We start from the raw sequence: 23,348 nt of genomic DNA on the forward strand, positions 1-23,348 counted from the left end.
TCACGAGACACAACCAAGGAACCCTTCATGATCATCCATTTTCCATCACCTTTAGTACTAATATATCCTTCATCATCTAAAACACCAATAGAAATTAGGTGCAGACGAACATCAGGAGCATGTTTCACATTGTTCAAAACTAGTTTAGTTCCAGCACTAGTTTCCAAAAAAATTTTACCACTACCAATCACCCTAGAAATAGTCTCATTACCCATAATCAAGGTTCAAAAATCACCAGGAGTACAGGAAGAGAAAAAATATCCTTCCTTGATGTCACCGAAGATGCGACACTAGTGTCTACAACTCACCCTGAATCATCACAAGAAATATTTATCATATCCGCATCAAGGTCAGTAACTAGATCTTCGGTGGTAATGGTGGCTAGGCAATTTTCATTGCAATCTTCTTTAGTTTCCTCTTTGTTTTTTTTCTCTCTTCAACTTCTTCTTTATGTGACCTTTCATGCCACAATGATAGCACTCAATAACCTTAAGTCTCCCTATGGATTTGCTCCTATTTTGTTCTCTATACTTAGAACCACGAGTTTTGTTTCTTCCCTAGGGGACAGTTATCAGGACATCCGAGAAAGAAGAACCTTGAGTTTTTCTTCTCATCTCTTCGTTCAAGATACTACTCTTGGATGATTCCATAGAAATCACACCATCTAGAGAAGAATTAGACAATGAAGTTCTAAATGTTTCCCAAGAATCTGGTAGGAAATCAAGTAGAAGCATGCTTTGAATCTCTTCATCAAATTTGATGCCCATAGCTTATAATTGGATCATGATCCCCTGAAAATTATTAATATGACCTGTCATCCAGAACCATCATGATACTTTAAACTCAACATATGTTTTATTAAGAACATTTTGGTGTTGCCAGTCTTCCGAGCATACAAACATTCACGATGCTCCCATAAGATGCAAGCATGTGTCTCCCCAAAAATATGGTTCAACACATTATCGTCAACCCATTACCTAATGAATCCACAAACCCATTTGTGCAACAGATTCCACTCTTCATCTGTTTTATTATCAGCTTTACATTGATAAAAACTGCTTTGTAAAAGTTCTTGAGATAAAGCAGATCTTACATTTTCCCCTTTCAAATGGCATAATTAACACCATTCAAAGTAACCATTCTACTTATGCTGGGTTCCATCATTTTTTTCCAAAAAATATAGTTATCACAAATTAAAGTAAATCTTTTCTGATGTGGAAGTTCATACTCTGCTGCAACCATAGAGCATACTCAGATATAATCTTGGATCTGTTACCAATTTGTTGGGAAAACACGGACAGAAACAAAAATATATATGGTAAAAATAATGGAAATAAATGGGAAAATCATGATACGAAGAATTTTACGTGCAAACCCTTCTAAATAAGGGAAAAATCACGGGCCAAGAGGAGCAACTGGTATCACTATAGTAAGAAATTTTATATAGTGTAGTCACGAATATAATACTCAAAATGACTACTATATACTCAAAAGGAACAACACTCATTTGGTTTCCATTACTAAAATATCGCTCACACTCTATTTTTCCTCACAGACTGTTTTTCTTATAGTCTATGGAATACTCACTTTGCTCTCAAAATGGTTTTTCTATCTAACTTTGTGTGTTCTACAAATGAGCAAGAATGCTCTATTTAGAGAAGGAGAAAATCATGCCTATGTAACTATTGACATAAGTAAATATAGGAAAGTCAAAATGGTTGCAAATCTTACCAATTTTCCAACCACGAATCATTTATTTTCAACTCTAATTACTATCCTTTTTAACAAAAACTTGTAGCAATTGAATAGCAAAAGTTGACCAAAAATTTATGGGTGGACTCAACACATTCAACAATCTTCTTAACAATGGAATTAATAAATAACACAAAGACCAAAAGCTGGACATTGCAATTGAAAGATTGAATGCAAAACAATTTATTTATAAAACAATATCAACACGTGTACAGAAGCGTTGCAGTAGGCGAAGATGCTGCTGAAGCTTCTGTGTTATTTGAAGAACCAGTATGGTCACTACTCCCTGAAGAGTGTACTTCAGAAATCCGAGGACCATTGGAGTGGTATGGGAATGCAAATGAAGTAGTTGGTCCATATTTTGACGTACTGCAATATGTCGGTACAGGCATGGATAGAGGGAGTGTGGGCAATGGAGCTTCAAAATAAGCACCTGAATTGCTTGCCTTATAGAAGGCCTTCAATTGTTATCTGGATGAGCACATGATAAACCAATAATTAGTAAGTGCTCCACCTCCTCATTGAACTCTTATGAGAGTCTAAGATAAACTGCTTCACTAAGATTTCCCATCACGTATAGTCTCCAAACCCAATCAACAATATTTACTTGATGCTTCTCAACTGTAGGTTCAATAGGCTTCCTTCCATAAGCTATTTCTAACGCGACAACACAAAAACTATAGATGTTTATTTCCTTGCTAGCTTTGCCAGTGGTGACACATGAGGATCCATGTAACCAATCGTGCCTGCCAAAACTGTTGTTTGAGATCCCTTATCATGATCAACTAGCTTAGCTAAACAAAAAATCCCCATGTTTGGCATTGAAATTGGAATCCAACATAGTATAGGAGTTGTTCCCATTCTTCATGTAGATAAAACAATGTTGAGGCCAAGCCTTGAGCAATCTTGAATCTTATTGGCCATGTCGAATGTCTTTATCCCTTGAAAAGATGGTAATATAAGACTCCATTAGGCATAAGCTCATAGAGAAGTAGCAGTTCTCTTTTTTTATGGCACCAACCAATGAGTTGCACCAAATGTTTATATCTTAACCGACTGATAATCCTAACTTCTGATTCATACTCTTTTATTTCTTGCTTTGACTCTCTTTAAATCCTCTTAACATCAATATAGAAGTTGGATCCCTTTAAATATCCTTTATAAACATATCCAAACCCACCCTGGTCAAGAATCTCCTCCCGCAAAAAGTTATTTGTTAATCTAACCAACTCACTATACAAAAACATCTTTGGTCCTATGCTTCTTTCAAATTCATTAGTCATGGAACCATCAATAATATCATAAATCATCTTCATCTTCTCTCACCTTCCTCTTTCTCAGAAAATGACAACAATATAAAAATTGATAGTGCTATTGAAACACAACAACCAGAAATCAATCCAACAACTAGTCTTGACTCATTTTTTCTTGAAGTATCCTCAGGCACATGGCTTGGTAGGGGTACATATGGATTTAGCACATGGCTTAGGGGTACATCTGGATTTACCACAGGGCTTGGTAGGGGTACATCTAGATTTAGCATAGCGCTTGGTAGCGGTGTATCTGGATTAGTTATGGTTCCATTATAGTTTAAAGAAGAAGTAAAATTCTAAGAATATATGGTATGTACTGCAGAGAAGGTTCCTGTTGCACCTGAGAATCCAAAAGTGACCCACTCTGGCAAATATGCCTTCAGATCAAGATTGTGAGATAGGTTTTGCATGATGGTGAATATGATATTCCCTTGTGGTTGGAAACCAGTAAGGATAACACTAAGATTTTTTGAGATTCAATTATAAGTAATCGAGGCATCAATTCTCGTACAATTGGGAGAGCCACTAAACCATGTCACATTAGCAACAGATTGCATGGAGTTGATATTGATACCCACATGATCACTATGTGGATCATAATAGTTGGTAAAGATGTAAAATTCGACAGCAACAAAATGGTGATTTTTTGATAAATATTGTTGATCAACACATGCAAGGCCAAGTTCCTCTCCTACAACAAAGTGTTTATCGTGAATTACTGAACCTGCAGGGGTGAGCAAAAAGGTAAGACCATCAACATATTGGTTTCTACCCTGAGAATCGGTTCTGAAGTAGAAATGCGTTGAGAAATCTTTGATATTCGCAGAGCCCTTGTCCCAAAGATAGATTGTTTTAGAATATGTAGCTCGGCCTTTGATGAACTCTGAACTATTTTTGGTGAGCTGAGTTACACTATTTTCTGAATAAGCATCTGCTTCATATGTTATATTCTCATCATTGGGATTGAAACTATCAAAATTGAAGGAGAGTTAAGAGACAAAGGGGATTATCGAATCAAAGTATGATAAAGATGCAAAAATAGCCATAGTTAGGCAAATGTATGTTGCTACACTAGTCAAAATAATAAAGTAATGTTTTATATTTTCAAGTGGCTAATATATCTATATTTATTGCATTAAGTGGGTAAACCTACAATCTTGAAATTGAGATACTTAGTTATTTTGTCATTGATGAAAAATTATATAGAAAGTCATTTTAAAATACATTGAGAAAACATGTGATCGAAAAACTCAAACTCTTCATTCTTCAAGATTATTATTTTTAAAACTGCCTTCAAGGACTGCAGATGCTTTGGTACTCCCTATTGGCACAAGAATCTAATTTTGAGTAAGAATGTTGTTAGTTGCTATTAGAGGATGTAGAATTTGTTTTTTTTAGGGATATGATACAACTATCCCCTAGATTATGACAAAATTTCAGAGACACATTAATTAATAAGGTCTTATTACCATCTCGATCCATTTTTTAAATTATTGTGTATACTTTTTGGCTGACGTGGTACCCAAACATCTTCCACATGTCTCAACTATGTGGAGTCATGCAGTGTGCCACCACAAGGTTTACAAAAATACAACAAAAATGAGTTCGAGTCCTTAGTTTAGTTAAAATGTGTCTTAGAAATTTTGGTCATAGTATACTTGTCCCTTGTCCCTTGTCCCTTGTCCCTTTTGCTATGCTATAATAGATGTGTCAAGAGCCACATGGATAACTATAGATGATAGAATGTATGCCTCCACTAACAATTATATATATATCCCTTTGAAGTTTTCATGAGATATTTTATTCACGCCAAATAAGAAAGATTAAAAATCCAGTAAAATATATCTGGTAGAAAGGCTGGTTATTATTATCCACCAAGACATCCATTACACAATGCATTCTATTAGCTAGAATTCTTTCTTGGTCACAAGCTCAATCAATTGAGATTGCTGACTTGTATTCATGACATGTCCATTTCTCATTATTATTATACTTAGAGCAGGTAGTTAGGTAGCACAAGTCCCAGAAGAAGTTGTTTATTATTGTGACGTCCTGCCACAATTCCAGCCTGATTCCGCGTCCGGATAGGGGCAAAACGTTCTAGAGTTGTGCGGAGGAGTCTAGGACCTTTGGAAGTCTCAAGAAGGCTAGGGAAGGTCCCAAAGTATTGTAGAATTCTCTAGAAAGGGGACCAAAGTGTAAATATCTTAGGGACTTGTCAAGTAAATATTAATTGCACTTTAGTGCTTGGAAGTAGTATAAATATAAGTGCTTCTCATTTGCAAAGGCACCAAGCAAGTTGTAAAACATTCTCCAATTATAATACAAAGCCTTCTTCAAAATCTCTCTTTTGTTCTCTCTATGTCCTTTTCAATCATTCTCTTAGCTTCGATGTCTTAAAGGGCTTCTTGAGCTTACAAGAACTTGAAAGATTAGTGAGTGAGTTGTCGAGGGCTGCACGAAACATTAGCATATACTCTAACTCCGTGACAACGTGGTATTAGAGCCAGGTTTGATACTAAGGGAATGGCTACCAAAGGAGACGTAAACGGCGCTAGCACCACTAGTGTCCATATGGATGGTGAAAAGAAGTACCAAAAGGGGAAGACACATCAAAACGGTAATGAGGAGGTGATGCATGATCCCACACTTAGCGATGCGCGAACATCTTATCCGCCCTTGACTACCGAATCAAGTGACGATTAATTGGGCGAAGAAACCATAAACGTCACAGCTGGAGAAGAATGGGTCGTAAGGGTTGAAGTGGCAAGGCAGGCTATGGAGATATTTTATTGGCGCATGAATATGGCCGGGGACAAGTTCAAGAACCTTGAGGACTTCATCCTTGAGGAGACCGAGAACATCCATAAGGAGTTGGAGGGTCGCCAGCTGGCTGAGTTCGAGATGAAGGAGGCCATCACTTCCTTGGAGTGTCGAATTATGGACGCGTTTAGCATGATCGATATGTTGATGGCCGAAGTGAAAACACTCAAGGAAGGCATGGAGGTTGGAGGATCTACATTACCCGACCGTGATAGGGAGGCCAGGGTCGAGGCTCCCAAGACACCCTTATTCAAGGGCGTCCCTGAAGCTCAAGAGATGGAAAAATTTCTATGGCACTTGGAGAATTACTGCAAGTGTAGTCGGGTGAAAACCGACGAGAATAAGATTAACACTGTCGCGTGGTAACTGTCCCAGATGGCTATGCTATGGTGGAGGCACAAAGAGACTGAGACATGAAAGGGGACGTGCACCATCAACCCGTGGGAGGAATTCCACGAATAATTCAAGAAAGTCTTCTTCCCTAACAACGTCATGTTTAAGGTTAAGTGCAAGTTCCGAGAATCAAAGCAATCGGGAATCATTCGGGCATACGTGAAAGAGTTCACAACTCTAACGCTTCAAATTCCCAACCACATAGACGAGGACATGTTGTTCCACTTCATGGACAGACTGCAGAATTCGTTCAAGACAGAGTTTGAGAGGCGACAGGTCAAGACCATAGATTAAGCCATCACACAAGTCGAGTCCTTGACGGACTTCAAGTATGAACGGCATGACAAGGCGAAGGGCAGGGTTGCAAGAAGTAGTCATGCCAAAGGTGGGGGAGATCGTGGACAAGGGAAGGAGAACCAGGCACACCCCAAGTAGCATGACCCCTACAAGATGGATAGCAAGCGGTTCATGCTCTAGAATTACACAGAGAAGCGGGCGCAGACCAACAAAGGAGATGGCTGCTACATATGCGGGTGACCACACGACTATGCCAGGTGCCCCGAGATGAAGAACCATGGTGCCATCCTATGAGAAAGGAAGGAGAAGGATACACAAGAGCAAGGGCAGGACACGAGCACGACACAATAAGGCATGGTGAGACTATTCAGCGCGATAGCCTAGCAGACGACGAAGCCGGGAGACTTCAGCACGCAGTATGTAGACATCTCCATAAATGGACGACTAGCTCGTGCCATGGTAGACTCTGGGGCCGAAGAAAACATCATGAACAAGACGGCCACAGAGAGGTTAAGGCTGAACTATGTGCCAAGCAACACCTGCGTCAAGACTGTTAACGCCCCACTGACTCCCGTGTGTGGGGTCCGCCAAGGAGTAAGCATCATGTTGAGAAAGTTGTAAGGAACGACTAACTTTACCATCACTCCTCTAGATATGTTTGATATCATTCTCCAGCAAGAGTTCTTCAAGCGTTGCCACATAATGATCGACCCCTACCTCCAATGTTCATGGTCATGGAGCGGGAAGGGTCATGCATGGTACCTCTAGTCAAGGTGCCGAAAAAAGAAGGACATGCCTACTTATCGGCCATGCAGATTGTGAAGGGCCTAAAGAAAGGAGAACCTACGTTTCTAGCTTCCATTGCAAGTTCAGAAGACAATGGTACTATGGAGTCCTTGCCAGCGATCATAGAGAATGTACTTGAAGAAAAAAGGACGTGATGCCGGACGACCTGCCACAGACTCTACCTCCGAGGCGCGAGGTAGATCATAGAATAAAGTTGGAGGTCGGAGCCAATCCACACACACATGAACCTTACCGTATGGATCCACTCGAGTAAGAGGATATAAGGAAGCAGTTAAAGGAGCTCCTCGAGGCCAGTCACCCGTCCATCCAAGGCACCTTATGGCACGGAAGTGCTGTTTCAGAAGAAGAAAGAAGGGTTGTTGCGCTTATGCATCGACTATCGGGCGCTCAATAAGGTAACAATAGAGAAAATATATCATATTCCACTAATTACAGACTTGTTTGATAGATTTGTCCAGGCCAAATACTTCACCAAGATAGATCTCCGGAAAGGCTACTACCAAGTGGGCATCGCGGAGGGGGATGAGCCAAAGACAGCGTACGTGAAAAGATATGGAGCATATGAGTGGTTTGTTATGCCATTCGGCTTAACCAACGCACCTGCCACCTTTTGCACGCTGATGAACAACATATTTAATCCATACTTGGACTAGTTCATTGTTGTGTACTTGGATGACATAGTCATCTATAGCAGAACATTGGAGGAGCACGTGAAGAACTTGAGGAAAGTCTTCTAAGTCATACGAGAGAAACAACTCTATGTCAAGTAAGAGAGGGTCGAGTTCGCCCACCATGAGGTACACTTATTAGTCTATGTTATCATCCAGGGTAAACTACGGGTGGACGAAGAAAATATTCGGGCGATCCAGGAGTGGGAGGCGCCCACGAAGGTGACCGAGCTATGATACATCCTTGGAGTTTAGAACTACTATCATAAGTTAATCAGTGGCTACTCCGCTAAAGCCGTTCCACTGACTGAGGTGTTAAAGAATAATAAGTCATGGGTTTGGAGCGAGGATTGCCAATGAACCTTCGAAGGTCTTAAGACTGCACTGACGAAAGAATCGGTCTTGACGCTTCCCCACATTCCAAGATCTTCGAAGTACATACAGATGCAATAGACTTTACCATCGGGGGAGTCTTAATGAAATATAGACACCCAATAGCATTCGAAAGTCGCAATCTAAACGAGACCGAACAGCGTTACACGGTGCAGGAGAAAGACATGACGGTCATTGTACATTACCTACGCACATGGAGACACTACTTACTGGGCTCCAAGTTCGTGGTTAAGACCGATAACGTGGCCACTAGCTACTTCTAATCAAAAAATAAGATCAATCGAAGAAGCTAGATGGAAATACTTTCTAGCCGAATTTGACTACGTCTTGGATTACAAGCAAGGAAGAGGCAACGTCGTGGCCGACACACTAAGTTGGAAGGCCGAGCATGCTGCCATAACTACATGTCACTGTGACATTCAAGATGCAATCAAGGATGGCATGCAACACGATCCAGAGGCCAAGAAGCTAATGGAATTGGCTGCCCAAGGCAAAACCAGACGTTTTTTTAGTAAAATATGGTCTTTTGCTCACTATTGGTCGAAGGGTCTATATCCCTAATTTTGGGTCTATCAGGCGGCACATCATTAAGGAAAGCCAAGATACACCGTGGGCTGGGCATCTGGAGCAGCAACATACGAGGGCGTTAATTGAGGCTATTTACTTCTGGCCACACATGTGGGACAACATCGAGTGCTATGTGCAACCTTTTCTTGTGTGCCAACAAGACAAATTTGAACAAAGGCAACCGAGAGGGTTACAAGAGCCATTACCCGTAGCAGAGTGCCCATGGGAGAGTGTGACTATGGGCTTCATCACTTCCTTGCCGAAGTCTGACTTGTTTGGTACGATCATGGTCGTGGTGGATAGGTTTTCAAAGTATGCTACCTTCATGCTCGTCACAGCTGGTTGCATCGCAAAAAAGGCTGCTCGATTATTCTTCAAGAACGTGGTGAAATATTGTGGGCTACTGAGACATATCATTAGCGATCGAGACCCTCGCTTTATCGGGAACTTTTGGAGAGAGTTGTTTGAGATACTTGGCATGGAGCTTCACTTCTCCACAAGTTTCCACCCGCAGATCGACGGCCAGACGGAATACGTCGATGCCCTATTGGAGTGATATCTAAGGCATTATGTTAGTGAGCATCAGAAGTATTGGGCCATACTCCTATACATGGCGCAATTTTCCTATAATCTCCAGAGGAGTAAGTCCACCGGACGCACATTTGAGTTGGCGACAGGCCAATAACCCCAAACTCTGCATTCGTTTTTTGGCTATATTTGAGGGTAAGAGTTTCGTTACCTACCATCTTGCCAAGGGATGGGGGGAGCAGCTTGACACTTCCAATTCCTACAAGGCAACCAAAAGGATGAAGAAGTTCGCCGACCGCAAGCATCATCCCACGGACAATAAATAAAGCGACATGGTCTTGGTGAAATTCAACCCAATACAATCCAAGGCACTAATAGGCGTCCATCAAAACTTAGTGCGCAAACAAGAGGGTCCTTTCAAGATCGTTTCCAAGGTGGGAAAGATCTCGTAGAAGTAGGAGTTACCTCCATACTTTAAGATCCATCCGGTGTTTCATGCAAGCATCCTCAAGCCGTACCATGAGGACAAGGAGGATTCTAGCCGGAACCGATCATAATGAGAACCCATTACAGTCACCGCCTTGTATGACCGGGAGATTAAGGCTATCATAGATTATCAAGACAAAAAGAAGCAAGCTCAACAAGATTGCGCCATGTTCCTGGTGCATTGGAAGGGACAAACTCCAGAGGAGGCCACATGGGAGAAATATGAAGTTGTGGCAATTGAAGGAAAAAGTCCAGGATTTTTCGCAACAATGTGTCGCGGTCGTCGCATCATTAGGTAGGGGAGAATGTGACGTCCCTCCACAATTCCATCCTGCTTCCGTGTCCAAATAGGGGAACAACATTCTAGAGTTGTGTGGAAGACTCTAGAACCTTTTGGAAGTCTCAAGAAGGCTAGGGGAGGTCCCAAAGCATTGTAGAATTCATAGAAAGGGGACCAAAGTTGAAATATCCTAGGAACTTGTTAAGTTGATATTAATTGAATTTTATTCCTTAGGAAGTAGTATGAATAGAAGTGCCCCTCATTTGCAAAGGCACCAAGAAAGTTGTAACGCATTCTCCAAACATATTACAAAGCCTTCTTCAAAAGCTCTCTTTTGTTCTCTCTAAGTCCTTTTCAAGCATTCTCTTAGTGTTCCAAGTCTTATAGTTTTCCTTGAGCTTACAAGACCTTGAAAGATTAGTGAGTAAGTTGTCGAGGGCTGCACGAAACTGTAGCAAATACTCCAAGTCCTTGACAATATTATCTCTTCCACAATATAAGTGTTATTGTTTTCAATCCTCTCAGTAGAAGTAGTTAAGATTGTGATCTTATTCTAGGCTATTCCACTCTACAAACAAGCATGTAGTCATTGTAGTTTTGACTTTTGTTTTACTATACTTTCTTCAATATTTAGCCATTTTTCTAAATTATCTTTAACCTTTTTTCAATTCCTTAATGATAATCTATTCTTCCTCATAATAATTTGCAAGTCATGTAAATATTGTTTGTACATTCTTACACTTTCCCACTTCATGATATTCAAAGGTATTCAATTCTTTCAGAGCTTGTTTCACACTCTTTAGTTTCTACCACACCTCATACATTGTACAAGTGCTATGCCTTTGTTGCCAAATTCTTTGTACTATCCTCTGGAATTTTTCATGCTTCACTATATGATTTAAAAACATTAAAGGCTTATGTCTTATATCTTCATCCATTTTCAAAGTAACACACAGATGTGAGTGATCTGAGCATTCTGGGTTCATTACCTGTACTTCCAATGGTTGCATAAATAGAAGCCATCTAATATTCACTAGTGCGCAACCAAACCTACTATATTTGGTAAAATCCCTACCATTTACCCTTAGAATTGTAATGCCTGTATCTATCAAAAAAGATTTGATGTCCTTAGTCTTAGCTTCATAGGTAATAGAACAAACCATTTTATCCTCAACTTTATGGAAAACCTTATAATCTCTCATAGACAACCATACCCATGATGTCCTAGATCAATAATTCTCATCTTCTCAATAGTCTCCTTCTATCCTCAATGTTATGCAAACCATATATTACATAAAACAAAAACATGAAATTCAGAGATTTGATTCTCACATCCGAGTGATATATTGTTCATCAATTTCCACTAGTTCACAATCCGTGACTTGAGGGTCCTATTTTGTCATGACCCAAGGTAGAACCTAGGCGTAACACGTCGTATAAGACTCAGAAAGGCCCCATACAATCCATTGAACATTATTCATACACGAAAATAAAAATTTTAAGAAATTTAAAAGATTAAATCAAATCACAGAGTTTCATAAAACGAAATGGAAAATTAACAAAGTCACAAAGCCATCTAGTAAATAAGAATTTCTTGGGACCTAGCCAGTGCTGAGTTAATACTATAGTTGAATTAATCCTAACTATTTTAATTAAGTCTAATGCAAAGATATAACAATAATATGTTTCAAAGAGAAAACATATCCGTTCCAAAAGACAAACATGGGGTTTCTGTAAAAGTGAAGTAATGACCCTTGATGTTACTTTCTCTAAATGAAAAAATAAATAAATTATCTATTTGAAACTCCTCCTCTTGAAATATCTATATAAGCATTACATTTAATGAGCATAAGAAAAAATCAACAAAAACCAAAAAACAAAATTTAGAGAAAAAGGTGTTCCTCCTTCCTAGTCTTAAGCTTATTATTAGAATATTTTTGGGCAATTGGCTTGGGAAGTCTCCAAACTTTAAGCCGCGAGCGCACGTGTTTGAGAGTAACTGTTGAACCTTAGGGTACTACAATTTGAACCGGAGTCGGGCGGAAATCGCTTTAAAGGCAGTGGCCTTNGCTTGCCATGACATAATGTTTGTGATAAGTTATTTATTACTTTATGATTCCAATCTGATATCAACATTGTAGTATTCCAAAAATTTGAAAGAGATTTTACTAACATACAAAATTGATAAATGACTATTTCATTGGACAAAACTTTTTCTTATTTGTCAAAATTTGAGCCTTTGGATAAAAATAATTTTAAACGATGGTCAATAATTTTAATTTTCTTTGAACAATTAGAAGTTGATTATATTTTATTTAAAGAACATTATATGAATGGTTCTAACACCACTACTTATTCTAGTAATGTTATTATTTTTGATGATGTTGTTAATAAGAAGTTTGAAAAGGATAATAGAACTGTGAGAGGCATTTGCTAAATCACATGACTAAATTCTTTATTTGATTTATTTGTTACCTATAAATTTGCTAAAGAAATATGGGATAGTTTAGAAAAGAAATATGGTGTTGATGATGCAGGAAAGAAAAAATATATCGTCGGACAATGGACTAAATTCCAAATGGTTGATAATAAGCCAATAATGGAACAAGTTCATGATTATAGGAACTTGACTGCTGATGTTCTCAATGAGGACATGAAGATGTGTGAGACATTTCAGGTTAATATTCTTTTGGAAAAATTCCCACCAGCTTGGAATGATAATACAAATCAATTGAAATCTAAGAAAAAGAATTTAATTCTCCAAGAACTTATTAGTCACATGAGGACTGAAGACGTGAACCGTCTCAAAGATAAGATGGAAGAACTTTCTCTTAATTCTTCTAAAGCAAATCTTGTTGAATCTTCTGCCACTTTTGTGAAAGACATGTTCAAAGGCAAACAGAAGAAAGTCTCGAAAAAAGATCATATGATGAAAGAAAATCAATTCAACAAGTCGGAGAGATAAATTCAAAAATTAAGGGCCCTTGTTTTGTTAGTGGAAAAGTTGATCACATGGCTGCCAAAAGAAAAGTTAAGGACTCAAAGTAGGAAGGTCAAAGTGATGTCCAAGCCAATCTTGCTGAGGGTAATGAAGTGATTTCTTCTATAGTCGTTGAGGCAAATCTGGTGGCAAATAAAACTTACTGGGTGCTAGACATAGGCGCCTCAAGGTTCCATTTCGTGGAAGTTTTCCAAACAGACTTGTATAGAACATTCTACCATGGAAGCTGAATTCATTGCTCTCGAGTTGGCAGGGAGAGAAGCTGAGTAGCTGAGAAATCTTTTGGCGGATATGCTATTGTAGGGAAGACAAGCATCACAAGGCTCTCTTCACTGTGACTCACAAGGAGCAATTGTAATTGCCAAAAATAGTGTGTACAATGAAAAAAATAGAAATATTCGTATAAGACATGGGGTAGTTAAACAATTGTTGAAGTTGTGTGTTATTTCCTTATAATATGTAAGGTCCAAAAGAAATTTAGTGGATCCTATAACCAAGTGCTTGACAAGGAAAATAATCCTTGAAACTTCGAGGGGGATGGGGCTAAATACCATTGATTGAGGTAATGTGGTGGACCTGTTAGGCCTCAATATACACCACATTTTCTATCCATATAGCGTGAGATAATGTTTTATAAGGTTGAGATTATCTTGCTCTTGATGATTCTATAGACATAAGGTGGTCTATTTGATATAGACTTGATGGAATAACCTACCTGAGTGTAAAGGTGTTGTCACCTTTTATGAAAAACTTGGGTCGTCTTTCTAGAGCACTCATAAGACTCAAGGTGTGTATGCATGACCATAAAAGCACTTTGTTCTTATCGCGGAGGTTGCTTAGGATTTAAGGACATAGTATGTAATATGGGGTATCAATTTATATATACTCAGTTCAAGAGTACTTCACTTTGTGTATACTAAGTTGTTGCCTCATATCGTTACGTGTCAATTCAAATTTAAAGAAATTGACACTTTAGTACACGTTCCTTCCTTTTGTCTAAAAGTCAACTGTTACTCTTTATCTTTGCATTGGTGTAGGATTGTTGAGTTAATACTATAGTTGAGTTAATCCTATCTATGTTCATTAAGTCTAATGCAACGATATAGCAACAATACGTTTCAAAAGAGAAAACATATCCGTTCCAAAAGACAAACAAGAGGTTTCTGTATCAGTGAAGTAATGACCTTTAATACCATTAATCTTGACAAATCGTTTTTCCAACTAAAAAGAATAACTCTTCTATTTGAAACTCCTCCTCTTGAAATATCTATATAAGCATGCCATTTTGTGAGCATAAGAAAAAAAACAACAAAAACCAAAAAAGAAAAAGAAGAGAAAAAGTTGTTCCTCCTTTCTTTTCTTAAGCTTATTCTTAGAATATTGTTGGGCAATTGGTTTTGGGAAATCTCTAAACATTCAGCCACGAGGGCACGTGTTTGAGAGTAACTGCGGACCTTTGGGAGCAACCAGCTACTATGATTTGCACCGGAGTCGGGCCGAAATCGCTTTCAAGGAAGTGTCTTGCCATGACATAGTGTTTGTGATAAGTTATTTATTAATTTATAACTCCAATCTAATATCAATATTGTAGTATTTTTTCCCAACAGCCCATACATCAAGTCCAAAGATGAATAGTATAGACAAAATGAATGAAAGTTTGGTCCTCGGAACATGAGGACTCACCAATCTTCAAATCTCTAATACGGATCCCTTGTCGTGGGAGTGTGAACCCAGATCATCAGACCCTACATTTGGATCATAAATGTGAGAAAGAGTATGCTTTAGTACAAATCTGCTATAAGTATGAAATACATGCATAAAACATTTGAAAGCATGCTAAAAACGAACATTTTAATGAAATGTAATGACCACAGTAAAACATGAATTAAAAGAGTGAGAAAACATAAATCATAAGGTAAACACGGCCATTGCAACTAACATATTTAAACATTCATAAGACACTTAAAGAAGTATCCTTAGTTCATTATTGTGGGAGATTTACTTTTAACTGAAATGTCAGACCATGTGAGCTATTAACATAAAATCAGTGTCTATCCCACACTGAAAAGAGGTGTCCTACTTTTAGTGTCTATCCCACACGGAAAAGAGGTGTCCTACTTTCAAAGGTAAAACCATGAACTTCTAGCTATTGTGGATCCACTAGATAATGTCTATCAAAGACAATCATCCCATGCAACATGTAGGTATGGGGTATAGAGATTGCTACTTGAAACTTGTCCTCTACTAATGTAACATCCTGTATCCAAAAACATACCTCAGTGCAGATTTTGAGATGTTGCAGGTGCGACTCACGGTCACCACCCAAGGACCGTAAGTGACCCACGGTCTGTGCTGGTGTCCGTGGTTTGCATCCGCAACTCCTCCCTAGAAGCCCCAACAAAATTGGCTAAGCATCTCTTCCCGCGAAAAGTTATATGTACATCAAACGAATTCACGGTAGAAGAATTTTTTGGTCATGTGCTTCTTTAAAATTCATTAGTCATGGAACCATCAATAATATATTCATCTTCTCTTACCTTCCTCTTTCTCCAAAATGCAAATAATATAAAAACAGATACAGCTATCGAAACACAACCAATATAAATCATTCTAATAACTAATCTTGACTTATTTTTGCTTGAAGTATCCTCTGGCACAGGTCTTGGTAGGGGTACATCTGGATGTTTTATGTTGTCATTATATTTGAAAGAAGAATTAAAATTCCAACAATATATTGTATGTATTGGAGTGAAGTTTCCTGTTGCACCTGAGAAGACAAAAGCAACCCATTCTGGCAAATATTCCCTCAGATGAATATTGTAAGATAGGTTTTGCAGGACGGTGATTGTAGTATTCCCTTGTTTTTGAAAATCAGTGAAGACAACACTAAGATTTTTTCCGATTGAATTATATGTAATCGAGGCATTAGTTTATGTATCATTGGGAATGCTACTAAACCAGTTCACAGTAGCTTAGGATTGCATGGAGTTGACATTGATACCTACATGATCACCCCGTGGATCATAATAGTTGGTATAGATATAAAACTCAACAACAACAAAATGGTGATTTCTCCATGAACATTGTTGATTAGAACTTGCAAGGCCAAGTCCCTCTACTGCGGCATAGAGTTTACCAGGAATTACTGAATCTTCAGGGGCGAGGGAAAAGGTAAGACCATCAACATAGTTATTTCTTCCCTGTGAATTGATTCCAAAGGAGAAATGCATTGAGAAATCTGTGACATTTTCAGAGGTGTTGTCATAAAGATTGAGTGTTCTAGAATATGTAGCACGACCTATGCTGAGGTTTACACCATTTTTGGTGAGTTTAATTACACCGTTTTCTGAATAAGCATCTGCTTCATATGTTATGTTCTGATTATTGGGATTAAAATTATCAAAATTGAAGGAGGGTGAAGTGACAAAGGGGATTATCAAAACAAAGTATGATAAAGATGTAAAAACTGCCATACATAAACAAATGTATGTTGCTACAGTAGTAAAAATAATGCAGTAATGTTTTTTATATTTTCAAGCAGAAAAAAGGTCCTTCTATTTTCTATATTCTTATTTTCGAGGAAACAACGAATATACTTTATTTCCTCCTATTAGATATGTGCAAGACAAGTCAATTCTTTCCTTGCTTGGCTGATCTTCTTTTTCTTGATTTGATTTCTCCTAAAGACGATCCTAGAATGCTGGACGTGTTTGCTTCTGTAATTTGTCCCTTGACTTAAGCTTATTGTCCTTCTCGGTTAATTTTTAGGATTCTCATCCTTTTGTGTCCCTCTCTGATTATTTGCAAGTAACAATATTTGATGTGACAAATTTTTGCTTCCCTTCTTAGCTGGATTTTACCCGTAGTTAGTCTTGATTTCTGCAATATACTGAACTCCATCATTTCGGGAATAGGTTCTTTGTTTATATCTCGTTCCTTTCCTGCATCAAGTGACTGGTTAGTGTATGCACTTGTCATTATTGAAATATTTTATTATAAGAGGTTAACAATGTGATTTGAGCATCCGGAACCAACAATACAATAAACAAGTCAATTTGATTGGATATTAAAGTTGTGAAGGCTAGATCCTCGTCTTTGATAGTGAAGAAAGCTTCAACATCCCATTCCTTTTCAACCTTGGAAATGGCAGCATTACATGTCCATAATTTTTTCCCTTGACCTGCAACCTTTCATCATATGATTCTTCAAAACACCCCTTCCACGAGTGCTCTCTTTACCTTGGCAACCTTCCATCTCATCATCGTTCTTCTTAGATCCACTGGACCATGCTGCTTGAAATTTCAGCTTCCTTTATTGACATAGAGTGAAGCTTCATCATTNAAAGACGATCCTAGAATGCTGGACGTGTTTGCTTCTGTAATTTGTCCCTTGACTTAAGCTTATTGTCCTTCTCGGTTAATTTTTAGGATTCTCATCCTTTTGTGTCCCTCTCTGATTATTTGCAAGTAACAATATTTGATGTGACAAATTTTTGCTTCCCTTCTTAGCTGGATTTTACCCGTAGTTAGTCTTGATTTCTGCAATATACTGAACTCCATCATTTCGGGAATAGGTTCTTTGTTTATATCTCGTTCCTTTCCTGCATCAAGTGACTGGTTAGTGTATGCACTTGTCATTATTGAAATATTTTATTATAAGAGGTTAACAATGTGATTTGAGCATCCGGAACCAACAATACAATAAACAAGTCAATTTGATTGGATATTAAAGTTGTGAAGGCTAGATCCTCGTCTTTGATAGTGAAGAAAGCTTCAACATCCCATTCCTTTTCAACCTTGGAAATGGCAGCATTACATGTCCATAATTTTTTCCCTTGACCTGCAACCTTTCATCATATGATTCTTCAAAACACCCCTTCCACGAGTGCTCTCTTTACCTTGGCAACCTTCCATCTCATCATCGTTCTTCTTAGATCCACTGGACCATGCTGCTTGAAATTTCAGCTTCCTTTATTGACATAGAGTGAAGCTTCATCATTAGTGAATCTTCTCCCATTTGCTTGGCCAAAGATTCCTGTCCAACTATAATATTCTTCAATTCTACAAGTGAAGGTTGAATTTTCCATCCTTGTATAGAAGCAATGAAGCCTCTATATTCGCTTCATCCTTGTCTCTCCAATTGGAGCTTGTGGATGTAACTTCAAATATCTCTACATAACATCTTTACCTTATGAAAGTATTGTGCAATTGTCATGTTCTGTTGTGCTATGAAAAGTAATTCACTCTATAAGAGTTGGAGGCTCGTGTCATTTTTTCTATTAAAATAACTTGGTGAATGTATCTCAAGCCTGCTTTGGGGTAGTTGTATCTTATATATGCTCAAGCACATCCTCTTCAGTCTTTGCTTTCCTGCTTTTATCTTCCACTTCCACAACATGGTGTTTTCATCTTCTACTTATAGTTGTGTCACCTCACTGCCATTGACAACCTCCCACAATTATTCTTGCCCTTGCATATAAGAAATATACAAGTTGATCATGTACTATAGTTGCTGTTGTTAAGATTTTTCATTCCGCCGAAAGCCTGTACGTCCATCATATCATCGACATCACAAATCTCAATAGAAAGAAAAACTATAGTAAGTGATTTTCACAGAACAATCTCTCGCTGATACCAAATGAAGAGCTGACAAAATAATAAGTTCAATACAAAGTATTGTAGCGAAAGAGTCAGATAAGTAGTGTGCAGAGAAAATGATAGATATATTTTATTACATCGGTTAATGGTCTTATAAATACTTACATAAACTCTCTGCAACACATAAATAAGAAAACTATCAGGTACTCATGAAATAGCAACCTAACAACTTAAAGCTAAAAAATAGTTGTAGCACAGACTGGGTCAAATTAAAAACCAAGGCTGATGTTATACAATTTTAGCAAGAACTTCTTTCAAATTTATTGTTCATGGAACCATCAATAATATCATCCTCTTCACCTTCGCTGGCCTTTCTCTTTCTACAAAATGCAAACAATATGAAAACATATACTGCTATTGAAAGACAACCAACAGAAAACAATCCAATCACTAGTCTTGACTTAATTTTGCTTCAAGTATACTTTGGCAAAGGGCTTGGTAGGGGTATATCTAAATCAGTTATGTTGTCATTATAGTTTAAAGAAGAAGTAAAATTCCAAGAATATATGGTATGTATTGCAGAGAAGGTTCCTGTTGCACCTGAGAAGCCAAAAGTGACCCACTCTGGCAAATATGCCTTCAGATAAAGATTGTAAGACAGGTTCTGCAGGATAGTGACTATGATATTCCCTTGTGGTTGGAAACCAGTAAACAACACTAAGATTTTTCTAGATTGAATTATAAGTAATCCACGCATCAGTTCTCGTACCATCGAGAGTGCCACTAAAAAAGGTCACATTAGCAACAGATTGCATGGAGTTGATATCGATACCCACATGATCACCCCGTGGATCATAAGAGTTCCAAAAGATGTCAAATTCGACAACAACAAAATGGTGATTTTTCGATGAATATTGTTGATCAACACTTGCAAGGCCAAGTCCCTCTCCTGCAAAAGAGTGTTTATCAGGAATTACTGAACTTGTAGGGGAGAGGAAAAAGGTTAGACCATCAGCATATAATTTTCTGCCCTGAGAATTGATTCTAAAGGAGAAATGCGTTGAGAAATCTGTGACATTTCCAGAGGCCTTGTCCCAAAGATAGAGTGTTTTAGAGTATGTAGCTCGGCCTATGCTTAACTCTGAATCATTTTCAGTGAGCTGAATTACACTGTTTTTTGAATAAGCATCTGCTTCATATGTGATATTCTCATGATTGGGATTGAAGCTATCAAAATGGAAGGAGAGTGAAGTGAAAAAGGGGATTTGTCAAAACAAAGAAAAATAAAGATGCAAAAACAACAATAGTTAGGCAAATGTTGCTACACTAGTCAAAATAATAAGGTAATGTTTTATATTTTCAAGTGACTAAAAAGTCGTTATATTTTCTATATCCTTATTTTCGAGGAAGAAACAAGTACACTTTATTTCCTCTCCTTCTCTCATGCTAATTAGTTGACTCACCTAGTCCGTTTAATCCAAATTTTTTCTTTTTCAGAAATAAAGTATTGTGGAAAGGGCTAAATAATGGACCCACCTTGTCTGTTTACTCCATCAACAAATTGATCGATCATCTCACCCTTTGGTTAAACCCTGTTTCAATAATATTTTCTAAGAACCTTAAATATAAATTTTAATAAATTAATGAAGTTACTTATATTCTTTTGGTTATATACTATAATAGGGAACACAGCCGTGCTTCGTGCGAGTATTAAAATATGTGTGTTAGAATTATTTTTCTTTCCGATTAGTTATATCTCAATTATATCATATTGTTTGATTTTATCATTATTTCTTAATTTTATTGTAGGGAGAAAGGAAAAAAAATCGCTCAATTTTGTTTAATCGTTGGTTTTACCTTCAAGTATATTATCCAGTCATTCATATTGACCATTATCTATAAACTTGCGATATGTACTCTTCAATTTGATCGAAAACCGTAAATCAAATGAAATTACTCATTTTAAAAAATATACTCCTTCTGTCCCTATTTACTTGTACATATTTCCTTTTATATCTGTCCCTATTTACTTGTCCATTTTAAAAAATCAAGAAATGACAACAATATTTTTCCTAATATGCCCTTATTTAATTCTAGAAAATTTATAGTACTATTAAGTTGTAAATATACTTTTTTGAAACCAGAAAATACATTTATTAAACTTAGGGAGTTGCATAATCTTTTAAGTTAAAAGGTAAAATTGTAACTAACCTAATTATAATCATTGGTGCCTTAATATGTGTGTCACTTGTAAAGTGGACAACTAAATAGGGATAGAGGAAATATAATTCATCATCCAATCTTTACTCATGTCCAACCTCTAACTATCTAAACTCAAACAAATAAAATTCATGTTCAACTCATCTACGTTTATCTTGTAATGAGCCATGACCGTACTCGAACATAATGCAAATTCATTATATTTTAATATTTAAATCAAAGAAAATGGTGAATGTAAAGGAGCATGTAAGCATTCTTTTATTTTCCATCAAAATGGAATATAAAAGGATGTGCTATTTCATTAATGTGTAATGTTAAAAGGTAATAGATTAATTTATTAGATTAGAAGTAATACCAAATACGTGAGTCCATAACCTAAAGGGTGAAAAACATTAATAAAAATTTCAAAATGGTACATAAATTTTTTTTAAACCAAGACGGCCAAATAGTTTACAAAGTAGCGATTTGATCCGGCGGAGTTAAGCAAAATCACTGTTATAGCAACGATTTGTACAATTTGTTTTTTTTAAGAAAACTTTTACAACAAATCGCTGCCTTTGTAAGCGATTTGCCGTTCACGTTAAAAATTTGTAAATCAATTTTTTAAATTGTTTTTTTAATAAATCGCTGAAGAGGCACGTTAATTATTTTTAATTTTTTAAGTAAATCGCTACCAAGGCAGCGATTGACGAATTATTTTTTAAATTTTTAAGTAAATCGCTGCTAGTACAATGATTTACTGATTTTTTTTTTTAAAGTAAATTGCTGCCTGTGCAGTGATTTACAAATTTTTTAATTTTTATTTTAAATTTTTAAGTAAATCGCTATCAGTGCAGCGATTTACGGCTGAAGAACTTTTTGCATCTCAACTTGATCATTTTTATTTATGCTTTTGTACTTGTAAAAATATAAAAGTTGATAAGAAAGGCTTAGTGGGATAAAGAAAGTGGAGGAATTGGATAGTTATCTATAGGATTAGCAAACTGAGAAAGACATAAAAGTAGCCCAACATGCTTAACAATTATTCATTACTAACTTCGTTATCATAGCTAACGATAAGCATATGTGGGCCCATAAAAGGATAAAATATAATTAAGACTTGTAATTTATTAAAAAAATATCGTAAATCGTTGTACAGGCAGCGATATACATAAAAATAAAATAAAATTCGTAAATCACTACCTTGACAACGATTTACTTTAAAAATTTAAAAGAATTTTTAAAAAATTAACGTAAAATCGCTGCCTTTGCAGCGATTTATTAATAAAGTTGATCCTTGGAAGCAATTTGTTGAATTTTTTTTTAAAAAAGCACAAATCGCTGCTATGCGGGCAAAATCGCTACTTCGTAAGCGATTTTTCCGTTTTGTTTTTTTAAAAAATTTCATATATCGTTTTGAAATTTTTGTTAACATTTTTCACCCTTTGGCTCCGGACTCCCACATACGTTACTGCTATTTCTTAAAATTGAGGATTAATTATAAAATAGTTAAAATACAGTCTTCATATGGTAAATTGTGACTACTTGTTAACAAATCACACAAATGTGAATATTCATTTTTCTTTAGACCTTTTCATTATCTTTTTTTATTGCAATAAAAAGAATTAAAATGAAGAAAACAATCAAATAAACAAGAAAAGAAAAAAGAAAATGTAAGATTGATAATTAATATTATACCAATTTTTTAGAAAGAAATCATAATTTAACAAAAAAAGAAACTTTCTATAGTTCTTTCAATAACCTAAATGTCAATTTTTTTTTCCTGTTGGACAACTTTTATTATTAATTTAATTAATTTTACTTTGAAATATTGAAATAACATAAAATAATAAGTAATGAAAAATATATGGTAATTTATAGATATGAGCTACAATCCAGTTTTTTTCTTTTCTAAAATCTCTTTTTTTCGTATTTATTTGTTGGTATGAATTGTGAGAAACGTTTGATGAAATTATTACAATTGATAATTGCCTTTTTCAATTTCCATCCCTCCATATTCTAAAATTAATCAGCATTTTTAATTTTTTCATTCTTCTCTTTTTCATTAATGTAAAATGTGATTTCAGTTGTTTATTATTAAATTAAATAGTCAATGGTACGGTGCCATAAGAGTATTTTTTTTAATTTTTAAATAAGAGTATGTCGAAAAAAAAAATTTAAAAAGATAAATATGAATAGTAGCCATATATATATATATATATATATATATATATATATATATAT

The 23,348-nt window shown here is 36.5% G+C and overlaps 1 pseudogene; it reads right to left on the reverse strand.

Annotated features, from left to right (window-relative positions):
• Window positions 1-1,952: 1,952 nt before the first annotated feature.
• Window positions 1,953-20,164, reverse strand: LOC114074334 (annotated as a pseudogene).
• Between the last annotated feature and the right edge of the window lie 3,184 nt (window positions 20,165-23,348).

This window comes from Solanum pennellii, chromosome 10 (genome assembly GCF_001406875.1).
Source record: "Solanum pennellii chromosome 10, SPENNV200".
Classification (NCBI taxonomy): domain Eukaryota; kingdom Viridiplantae; phylum Streptophyta; class Magnoliopsida; order Solanales; family Solanaceae; genus Solanum; species Solanum pennellii.